Source organism: Peromyscus maniculatus, chromosome X, assembly GCF_049852395.1.
Source record: "Peromyscus maniculatus bairdii isolate BWxNUB_F1_BW_parent chromosome X, HU_Pman_BW_mat_3.1, whole genome shotgun sequence".
Lineage (NCBI taxonomy): Eukaryota > Metazoa > Chordata > Mammalia > Rodentia > Cricetidae > Peromyscus > Peromyscus maniculatus.
The window spans coordinates 107,560,254-107,572,410 of record NC_134875.1 but is presented as its reverse complement, the minus strand read 5'-3'; the positions used below and the strand labels follow the sequence as shown (position 1 = coordinate 107,572,410).

The 12,157-nt window shown below is 39.6% G+C and overlaps 1 pseudogene across 1 annotated transcript; it reads left to right on the top strand.

The window, feature by feature from the left end:
* The first annotated feature begins 2,041 nt into the window (after nucleotides 1-2,041).
* On the top strand, nucleotides 2,042-11,798 carry LOC102912013 (claudin-34 pseudogene; annotated as a pseudogene). The gene is made up of 3 exons (XR_013048063.1): nucleotides 2,042-2,196; nucleotides 9,927-10,006; nucleotides 10,897-11,798. The product of XR_013048063.1 is annotated as a claudin-34 pseudogene (transcript).
* Nucleotides 11,799-12,157: the final 359 nt, after the last annotated feature.

The following is a 12,157-nucleotide window of genomic DNA, read 5'->3' as shown; positions in this document are numbered from 1 at the left end:
ACCAAGGTCTGTTCCCTTATCTGGCCACCTCCTCCTCAGGCTAACTACCAAAAAAGTCCAGCAATTAAAAACCCCTTTGGCTCACCTAATGAACATGCCTCATCCTAACACAGGGTTTTCTCTTTACCTTTATAAACTGTCATTTGCCTATGTGCCATGTCTGTCTCCTCTCTATCCAGAGGCAGTCCTTTTTCCCCCCTGGACAAACCCCCCTGTCCCCTTTCTCTTGTCCTTTTTCCCTTCTTCCTCTTTCTCTATCTCCTTTACCATCACATCCCAGCCCATTCTAACACAGATCTCCCCCTTTTCTCTTCTTAAGAAAAAAATTGGCTATAGAGCTAAACAGAGAATTCTCAACAGAAGAAGCTCAAATGGCTGAAAGACATTTAAGGAACTGCTCAACATCCTTAATCATCAGGGAGATGCAAATCAAAATGACTCTGAGATACCATCTTACATCTGTCAGAATGGCTAAGATCAAAAGCACTGCAGACAGCTTATGTTGGAGAGGATGTAGAGCAAGGGGAACACTCCTACACTGTTGGTGGGAGTACAAATTTGTACAGCCACTTTGGAAAACAGTATGGCAGTTTCTCAGAAAATTGGGAATCAGTCTACCTCGAGACCCAGCTATACCACTCTTGGGCATATACCCAAGGAATGCTCAATCATACCACAAGGACATATGCTCAACTATGTTCATAACAGCATTATTCATAATAGCCAGCACCTGGAATCAACCTAGATGCCCTTCAACTGAATAATGGATAAAGAAAATGTGGTACATATACACAGTGGAGTACTACTCAGCAGAGAAAAACAATGACATCATGAAATTTGCAGTCAAATAGATGGAACTATAAAATATCATCCTGAGTGAGATAACCCAGACTCAGAAAGACAAACATGGTATGTACTCACTCATAAATTCATACTAGATGTTAAGCAAATGATAATCAAAGAACAACCAACAACTCCAGAGAAGCTAACTAACAAGGAAGACCCAAAGAGGAATGCATGAATTATCCAGGAAGGGGAAATACATGAGATCTCTGTGAGTAAACTGGGGATGAGGCGATGGACAATGGAGGGTAGTTGATGGGAATGAGAACATAAGAGAATGGGATGGTTGGGCTAGAACAGGGATGGAGGGGAAAAGCAATGAAGAGATACCTTGATAGAGGGAGATATCATGAAGATAAGGAGAAACCTGGTGCTAGGGAAATTGCCAGGAATCCTCAAGGATGACCCCAGCGTGGGCTACTAGAAATAATGGAGAGGGTGCCTGAACTGAATTGGCTTACCTCACTGATCAGACCAGTGAATACGCTAACTGTCATCACAGAGCATTTATCCAGTAACTGATAGAAGCAGATGCAGAGATCCATAACCAATCACCAGGCCAAGCTCCAATAGTCCAGTCAGAGAGAGAGAAGAGGGATTCTATGACCAAGTGCATCAGGATCATGATGTGGAAACATGCAGAGATGACCAAACCAAACTAGTGGAAACTCATGAAAGTTGGATCAATGGCTGTGGAGTCTTCATGGGACTAGACTAGGCCCTCTGCATGGCAAGACCCTGGTGGTAGGATCAGAATCCAACTCTGGTGCATGAACAGGCTTTGTGGAACCCACTACCTATGAGACACCACATGCAGCTTTGAGGCAGGGAGAAGGGCTTGGACTTGCCTCTACTGGATGTGCCTCCCCATAGAAGGCCCTGCCTTCTTGTGGGTGGGAGTGGGGGATGAGTTGGGAGGGGGAGACTGGGAGAACTGGAGGAGGGAAGAGGGGGATCTTTGATTGGTGTGTAAAATGAATGAAAAATTTTCTTAATAAAATAAATAAATAAAAATACATATACTAATATTAAATGTATTATATACATGGATATGTAAAGATGTATGTGTATATATAGTGCCATAGTTAGCCCACCAAATTTCACTTCACTCAAATGGTTGAAACTTCAATTGTATGATCACAGCAGGTTAGAATTTGATGACATCACAAAATTCTCAGAACTGTGGATCAGGACTACAGTTTGTCCAAGACTGGCTTGGGGCTGACTGTGAATCTAGTCAGTAGTCCCAAATGACCTGTGAGAGGAGTCGTTTGTCTTTGGGGCTGCTGGCCTAACTACCAACCTGTTCTGAAGCATTGTTGGTTACTAGTTCACTTGAGGACACAATTCAAGGTCAGCAGAAGCTCTATCCTTTCTTGTATAGCCTATGTAATGGGGTTGAAGATACACATGAAACTGAACAGCTAACCTTTTTAAGTGGATACTTTCCTGGTAATATGTTCATAGTATTGTGGAACCATCATTAACCTTCTTCCACAATGGAAATGGTTCTCTTGTTCAGCCCCCTAGAACCTACCATTGTGCTTTCTATCTCTGTGGCATTGCCTACCCCAGGGATATTGTAATGGAATAACATGGTATTTTATTTTTTTTGTGACTGGCATATTTCATGTACTATGATATCCTCAAGCTTTATCCATGTGCTCTTTGTGTGTCTTAGGGCTATACATAGGAATATTATTCTATCATCTGTAGAATTAGCCCTTAATTTACCATGGTGTTGTTATTTGGATGTATCATGTTTCTACAAAAGTATCATATGTTTCATCTTTGGACTCTTAGCTGGAGGTGCTGCTTTGGGATGTTTTGAACAGTTAAATAGATGATATGTAACTGGAGGAAACTGAAATTAGCATCTGTGGTTTTGAAGATTTTGTCTTGTCCCCTGTCCTCCTCTACTTCCTGACTATCAGGAGGTGAGTAGCCTCTGACTCCTAAACTCACCACAGAGATGTTTTGCCTCACCACACACCTGAACCAAGGTCTATGCACTCAAATTTATGAATATACATGTGAATATTTATAATATTTACTGTAACTATAAATGATCCGTGCCCCTTTAAATTGTTCTCAGTCTATTTTAACCACAAATAAAGAATACAAATCAGCGCAGATGCTTGCATTTGTGATGGTTAAACTTAATGCATTTTCAAGAATATTGTGATGTGAAGGATGTAACATGCTCAAAATTTAAAAATATACTTTGAATTTCAACCTTTCTTAGAATATAGTGACATGCAATGTAATCAACATCTCTATCATGATGCTGGCATGGCTCTCAGTCTCTGTGCATCTCTTTGTCTTAATGTGCCATCATTGGTCTCACTCTGTCTCTCTTTCTGTATCTCACTTTTTCTGTCTAAGCTGGGGAAATTACCATGCATGAATATTAAAGAAATGTTTCCCAGCATCCAGCTATCTCATACAGAAGCCCCTCTATTCGCAGGTCCCCATAATGAATGAGTCTGCTTGTCCTTTTGCTTATCTATGGTTATTCAGAGACACAGAAAAGGAAAGAGCTGGACAGATGGTTTAGTCGTTAAGAGTGCATACTGTTCTCACAGAAGATTCATTTCCAAACATCCATGTAAGATGGCTCACAACCAATATAACTGTAATTCCAGTGCATCTGATGCCTCAGCTCTCCATCAGCACATGCTCTCACATACACAATACACCACACACTTGAATAAATATAAAAAGGAAATAATGACCAAAAGAGAAAAGGGCTTGTATATGCTGTCATATTTTTTATCAAGATGGTTATAAAATACTTCTTGTTATATAATATTTCATCCTGAAAATACTGTCTCCTCCTGTTAAACTTGTATCTGCATATATGTTTTTGTATAGGTCTATTTGCTTGTGTCCTTGTCTGTAATCTGAATAAGTAAAGCAGACCACAGGTGCTGTTTCATTCCCACTGCTGCCCCCCTACAGGTGATGTTCTGCTCTGAAGTTAGGCATCCTTTGGAAGCTTCAAATCATTTACCATAGACCTCATCCCAGAAGGAATGTTCCCACATTCTAGAAAGTCACCAGGAAATTCACCTGTTTCAATAATGCTACAGTGCTCTTAGTAGCCCTCTTGGTTATCTCATCCTTTCCCTTGTCCCTCTAAGATGTATTCTAATGTGCTTTAACCCTCTTACCCATCATTCCCACCAGAGTATACACATGGCCCCTGACACTTTGAAGTTTTGGGGATTTTTGTCAGGACAACTGGGCCTGGAAGGCACAGATAGCTTGTTGAATTATCTGATGTCAGTTGAGTACAAAATGACTTCTCTGAAGGGATCTTTGCCCCTAAGGACAGGGTCTACATTATATTGCTTGGCCCATCTGACAGATCTCAAATGAAGCCCAAGAATTTAATTAAAGAGTTCATTGTTGTTCAAAGCACTGTTCTCATGAATAACTCACAGCATCCAGTAGTAAGCAAGCATAAGTAGGATGAATATCATTTCAAATCCAATCTGTGCTACACAGTGAGTTTAAAACCAACCTGGCTCACAGAGAAGGCTTGTCTCATAATGAACAAAGAAACAAACATCAACAAAGAGGATTCCTCCCTAGACCACATAAGGAATTCAAGGACATTTTGGGGACATTTGATAAACCCAGTCTCAGATTTTTTAAGTTGATTATGCTTGCATCTGTAGTTCCTGTTCGTTTAGTCAGATTTTCCATTTCCACCATTCCCTCAGTTTGTATCTTCTTTATTGTCTCTATTTCAGTTTTCAAGTCTTGAACTGTTTCCTTCACCTGTTAGACTGTTTTTTCTTGGTTTTCTTGGATTTCTTTAATGGAATTATTGAGTTCTTCTAATTGTATCTTCTTTATTGTCTCTATTTCAGTTTTCAAGTCTTGAACTGTTTCCTTCACCTGTTTGACTGTTTTTTCTTGGTTTTCTTGGATTTCTTTAATGGAATTATTGAGTTCTTCTAATTTTTTGTTTGTCTTTTCCTTGATTTCTTTAAGGGATTTTCATTTCCTCTTTATAGACCTCTATTATCTTCTTAAAGTCATTTTTCAGGTTGTTTTCTTCTGCTTCTTCTGCACTGAGGTATTCATGTCTTGCTGATGTAGAACCACAAGGTTCTGGTGATGCCATATTGCTCTTTTTGTTGTTGAATGTATTCTTGCACTGACATCTACACATCTCTTCTTCCAATCAGTGCAAATGGTATCTGTGTCTCAGGGAGCCACTCTTAGATCAGCACTCATGGTCCAATCGGAGTTCTTGGCTCAATTGGAGTTCTTGGTCCAATCATAGCTGGCAGAGTCTGTCTCAGGGAGCAGCTGTGGTCTTGGAGGATAGTTGGGTTTGGGAGTGGAGTGGGGCTTCTAGGTTACAGGGTGCAGTGGGTGATGCTGTCCTGCAACTGGGGCTACAATGGGTATGGGTATGGGGACAGTGGTGGGTTGTGCCCCTGGATCTAAAGGCTACAGGCTGGGGTGATTAGCCATGTGAGTAAAAACTCACCTCTTATTCTAGCCGGAGCTGGCAGAGTCTGGTGTGGGCTCTTTTAAATCCCAAAGCTCACACACACTGACAAATTTCTTCTGACAAAGACATGCCTCCTAATCCTGCTAATCCTTTTAAATAGTTCACCAATTAGGGAGTAATTATATAGATATATGAGCCTATAGGTGACATTCTTATTAGAACTACCACATTCCACTATCTTGTTCACATAGGCTTATAACCATATAATAATCCAAATGCATTTAAATCAAATTCAAATTACCTATAGTCTTTCCTTCCCAAGATGGTTTAAAAGTCCAAAGTCCAAACTTTCTGAGACATAAAGCAATTTCTTAATTATAAACCCCTGTAAAATCAAAACACAAATTACATACTTCAAACATAGAATAGCACAGAATATATATTACCATTCTAAAAAGGAGGAAAGGGAGCATATTGAGCAAATACTGGACCAAAGGAGGATTGAAACCCAACAGGGAAAACTTTCAATTCTGTATCTCCATATCTGGCATCAAAATACCCTTTAGATCTCCAACTGCTTTCATCTTTGTCAACTGCAACACGTTTGTCTCTCTTGAGTTGGTTTCACATTCTCTTAGAAGGTCTTCTTTGTGGGTATCCCATAACTCTGGCATTTCAGGATCTTCCACAAAATCTAGGCCTCTCCTTCACAACTTCACACAATGGCCTCTCCAGGCCTCAATGCAGAGACAACCCTACCAAACTCCTGGCCTTGGGAGCTTTCCTTAACCAGGGAGAAAGTTTCTACAATCCCTTTTTTTAATACCCTTCTAGACTCTAAATTCAGAGCCATGTGGCCAAGGTTGCCAAGTTCTTCTGCTTGCTAGGTCAGGAACCTGAGTCCTTCCATGGCTTGCATTTGTATAAGCTTTTAGTTGTTGATGGTTTTCTTTGCTGCTTAAGCTTTCCTTTAATCCTTCCACAAGTTGAAAGTTTAGCTGGGTGGGGTATTGTCCTGAGGGAACCACTCCTTTTATTCCTTTTAGCCGCAGGCCTTACTTTAAGCTTTTTATCTCCTTGAGCACAAGACTTGGCTCCAACATTACATTTCCTGGTACTTCTTTCTCCTAAAACTATACATTTTGTATTTCTCTTTGTTCAGTTTGCACCCTTTCATTAATAAACATATGGCAGTCAATAATAGCCTGTCATAAAATCTCTGCTAACAACATTAATCTAAAATTCTTTCATTTATCCCAGGCATATTTTTAAGACAAAGGCAAAAAGTAGCTACATTCTTTGTCAAACTATCACAAAAATGGTCTCTAGAACAGGGGATAATATTCTTCCTCCTATGAAACCCCTTGTGCTTGGCCTACATTGCTCTCAGATCTACTATCTTTCAAGCTCCTACCAGGATTTTCCATTAAACCAAAGAAAAAATTTCAACTAATTTTCTTGTGCTGTTATGCCCAGATCATGGGGACTCCCAAAAGACCACCACAGAGCCCAAATACTGTATGTAAAACCAAAGAGCCTTTATTCTCAAGCTCTGAGCTTGGTCTCTCTGTCTATCTGATGCAGCAGTGAGAACAGAGAGCCCTGAGCCCAGGCAGGGTAGGGTTTTTTTTATTTTTTATCATAGCAGAAGTTGGGGTGAAGGGATTTCCAGGGTTCAGGACCCTAACTGGCTGACATTTGTCTAGGGGTATTTGTAAAACAAAGTAGGTGTTTCCTAGACTCAGGGACATCTGGCCGCCTTATCTAATGGTTAGAATGTTTGGGGTGTTAGGTACTTCCACATCACTGGGATGGTGTCACCCTGGGTGGTGTCAGCTTATGGCTTTTCCTGGATCTAGTTGTTACCTGCCAGTAAGCCTGTCACACAAGCTGTGTCTGGGCCCCTAAGCCTATCATGGCAACTGTGTGGTCAAGCTGTTTTGGGGCCCCTCCACATTCCCCCCCTTCACAAGTACAAATGATAGGACTCAATCATGAGTCCTACCTGTCCAGGTATTCAAGGGTGTTGGGACCTATGAACCATTAGTTAACAGATTTTTCTAGGACAGTGACACCTATTGTCATTTTTGTTTTGGAGCCCCTCCACAGTGCAAAGTCCCAAACTCTTCTGTATTCTAATAAACAAAATAGATAAGCCTGTCACAGCAATGCCCAACTCCTAGTTCCAACTTCTGTCTTAGTTATCATTCTGTTGATATGAAGAGATACCGTGACCAGGGCAACCACTGTGCATAGTATTACTAAGAAAGACTCTAGTTTTGCAAGGACTAATTTGGCTGACTTCTCTTGTTTCACTATTCATTCACCTCAACTTATATGTACCATTTACCTGGATCTAACCTAGTATGTTCATATTGGGCTTTCATTTCAGACCAGGTCTCAAGCACCAGGTGATATCACTCTCCCCATTTCTAAAAATTGGTGTCCTCCTTTTTATTGAGTTAGGAAATGTGTCCTTAAAGAACTTATGTCCACATGTGGCTCCATCTCTTGGTCTTTTGCTCACTAATGACATATCTGTTTATATACTACATTGACTAATGAAGAAACCATCTTTAGTGAGTACAACCTAAGAATCATGCAACACGTGCAACCAATGGAATTATTAGAAGCTAAATCCATGTTTCCTTGAAATGCTGCTTCTTAATCAATGAAAGTAGAGATGCTTTAACATCTTTGTTTCTAATGCTTGAATTCTACTGATTCAGTGGACAGTGGACTTCAGGGATCTGAGTACTCTTTGGCATACCTTGAAATATATCCTTACAATTTCTTCTTCAGGGAATAAGGAGAGACATACATGTAGTGACTACCTAAAAGTAAATTCTCTAAAAACACACTTAAGATGATATAAAGGGATGTAGATCAGTGGAACTGTATTTCACTAACAAGCAAAAGTAGGTGAATTCTACCTGGATCTCACTATTTCACTAACAAGCAAAAGTAGGTGAATTCTACCTGGATCTCACACACACACACACACACACACACACACACACACACACACACACAGAGAGAGAGAGAGAGAGAGAGAGAGAGAGAGAGAGAGAGAGAGAGAGAGAGAAAGAGAGAGGTGTTGGGGGAACAACCACCATCAGTATAAAAACAAAACAATACAACTATCACAAGCTATGTATAGTGGTCATATTTTTAACCTCAGCACTGATAGTCTGAGGCAGGGTTATTTCCTCATGTCTGAAACCAATGTGGGTGGGCTATGTGGTGATAATCTAATTGTACTGAATTATTATTTTGATTGTATGTTAATAAATAAAGTTGTCTGGGAGTCAGAGCTATTAGAGCCATAGCAAGAGTGTGGCGGTGGTGGCACACGCCTTTAATCCCATAGATATCTGTGTGTTCAGGGTCAGAGCTATTAGAGCCATAGCAAGAGTGTGGTGGTGGTGGCACACGCCTTTAATCCCATAAGATCTCTGTGTGTTCAGGGATACAGCCAGCATTGGAGACATATGCCTTTAAGACCTAGGGGGCTGTACATTCAGACAGTGACGAGGCAGTCATGTGTTTGGGTTTACAACCAATGAGAAGGCAGAACAACATACTTTAAAAAAACGAACCGACAGGAAGTAGGTCTTTTTTCGCGAAGCTGGGACAGCAGGAGGAAGGGTGAGATTTTAGCTCTGAGCTCTGACTTCTCGGCTTTCTCTTTTACATTGTTTCTGTGTTTCTTATTTAATAAGACGGTTGGTTACATCTACAGGGCTACATATGAAGTTAGAGAAAAATTTGGCTTATATTGTAGGAAAAACAAAAATACAAAACAAACAAAAAGCAGCATTGAAAGAAAACAATATGACAGATTTTTTGCTTCAAATAAAGGTAGATTAAATTCACCCCTACTCCTCAGAGTCAGATTTATCATATGTTATATCTACCCAATATATTTTAAGATAGAAGTAAATACAAACATGAATGAATAGATACAAATTATGTGATGTGTCTTAATTTCTTTCTGTTTCTGGAATAAAATACTGTAAAAAACAGTAGCTTACTGGAGAAGGGGTTTATTTGGCTCACGTTTCCAGGTCAAGACCTTTCAACCTGGAGAAGTCAAAGTGGCAAGAACCTGAAGCAGCTAGGCACATCACATCCACAGTCCAGAACAGGGAACAATGAGTTAATGCATTCCTTCTAGCACTCAGGTGCAGTTCTACACTCACATACAGCTCATAATCCCCTTCTTGGGGAATGGTGCTACCCACACTAGGTAGGTTTTCCTACTTCAATTAGCATTATCAAGATAATTCTTCACATGCAGGCCTACGGACCAACCAAATCCAGACAATTCCTCATTGAGACTCCCTTCTCTAATCATTCTTATATTGTTTCAAGTAGACAATCAAAACCAACCATAAAACTATGGGTATACGTATAGTTTCTTTGTATTTTACAATTACCTAAGAGTGAGCATTACCCATGTTCACAGATTTTCTTAGGATTTGACATATTTTAATTATTATAGTGAAATAGGTTGCTTTAAGATAATACATAATATATATTATTTTGCATATACCAGAATAAGTTAATTTTCTATAACTTTATTCATTTCCATTCATTTATTATCTTTCAGCATTGAGATTTTGGTGTATTAGACTCGGCCAATGAGAAGGAAGTTAAAAAGAAGCTGAAAACTTCCAGATTTGCTACTGGGTATGTAAAGGCTCATGAAACTGGTATGAAACAGTTCTGTAAATTCCATAATGCAAACTGTAGGAACCTGACACTGTCTCCCCCAAGTTGAATGCCTTAGTATCTACTCAAGAGAAGTGAGTATGGACACAAAGTCTCATATATGCATTCTCATTCATATGGTGATATTCTCAACAGGCAAAGCTTTGGGTTAATTCAAATGTTCAAGACCAGTGAATGAGTAGGCAAAGTCTATTCTTTACTCCCCTGGGAAACAAGCCAGTATGAAAGAGGACAAACTTTCTCACATGCTGACCATTGGTGTCCCTTGAAAAATGTCATGTTAATGATCAGATGTCAAGGTTCATGCCTCTAATACTAGTCCTTGGGATAGAAATGCAGCAGAATTGCCACAAGCTCAGGGCCAGGCTGAGGGCACAGTTCCAGGCCAGTCAGGGATACAGAACATATCATATTTCAAAAAATTATACTAAGTGAAATTGGTAAACCCCAAACATCTGACATTGTCTCTATAATGCCACTTGTATCTTTAACATTGCCATATGCTTGCAAAGAGTGGATATAGCATGAATTGTTTATTCAACTCTTGAATTTGAAGCAATCTCCCATTTGTAGAATGATATGTGCTGTGATGACCATTTTGATGACTAGATAATTATGACCAAATGCCATTGTGGCTAGACCAAATGTTAGAAGCACAAATGTTAAAGGATTGGTAGAGTATCAGCCTGCCTGGAATATTGCCAAAGGGGCCTTTCTGTTTTCTCAGACCACCTTTCCAATAGCAGATCTCTAGGCCCAAGGGCCACTATCTCAAACAAATCTTTTCCATGAATATACTGTCCTGGGTCTGAGAACCCATCCTCATCTTGTTGTGTATTTCTTTTCAGTTGCTGATTATTCGCTGTCACCATCATGATAATAAAAAAACATTGCAAGTGTGAAATGGGAGGTTTTGCATTGACCACACTGGCATGGATAATTTGCTGCATCTCTATGGGCCTACCTGAGTGGCGAGTGTGGTACTTCCAAGACCCAGTTTCCTCTAAGCCTACCACAGCATTCGTCGGCATGTGGAGAGTCTGTGCTTTCAACGATGATGACAGAATCAAAAACATCAGAAAATGTCACCAATTCCACTACCATGACACCTTCATTCCTTTAGATATCCAAATGGTCCAACAACTGCTACTGGTTTCTAGCTTTCTTGGGCTAGTAGGAAAAATTACCACCATTACTTCCCTTTGGAATGTATATGTCGGAAGAGTAGAGAAAAATGCTATCCACAATCCATTTGGTGTCTCAGGGATGCTGAACATCACCGCTAGTAGCTTTATTTGTCTTGCTGTATTGCTCAATTTTGTATCCATCCTACTCAAGGAGGGAATAGCATTCCCATCATCTTTCCATATGCCTTCCCACCCAGATGCTCAGGAAATTGGAAGTGCGGTGGCCTTGGCAATTATAGCTGCAATTTTGTTTTTATTAAGTGGCACAATTTTACTTTCTTCAAATATTCCCACAGGCAAACCAGCACATAATAAAATTTAAAAGTCAATAAGTCAATGTTTATCTAACATATCATTCAAAATCCAAAGTTATCATGAATAATAGCAATATCCTTCATGTAGATAAACATAAATTTTGAAAGAACTCGAATCTGTGTTCAATGTGGCCTGTGACAGAAAATGGCCAAATTGGTCTCTTATCTTCTTTGTATTTTCCTTTTGTTTCATCACTTCATTACTGGATATGACCTTTCAATGAATAAAATCTAATCCATTTGGTCTTATCTAATCTGGGTGTTATTTATTGTCAACAAAAGTAAATAACCAATAAATCTAGTACTTATTGAAATGAGTGTCAGTCAAAGTACAATAATCTCTCACATTGCTCTATGTAGCCAATGCTAAAAATAGAATGTGAACTATTTACCATGCCGTGATATTTTCTCTCTACTCTATGACATTTCTCAAAATGTGTTAATATTTCAAAATTGCTGTAAGAAATCCTTTGCTCACAGAAAGGTCCTGCTACATTCTTGGAAATTAAGTGGCTAAATCCTTCCTACTTTCCTTCATTTCCTTTGTCCTATTCTTTTACCACTAGCCAGCTTCAAAAGACTTTGAGGTTAGTCACTAGCCAATAGGG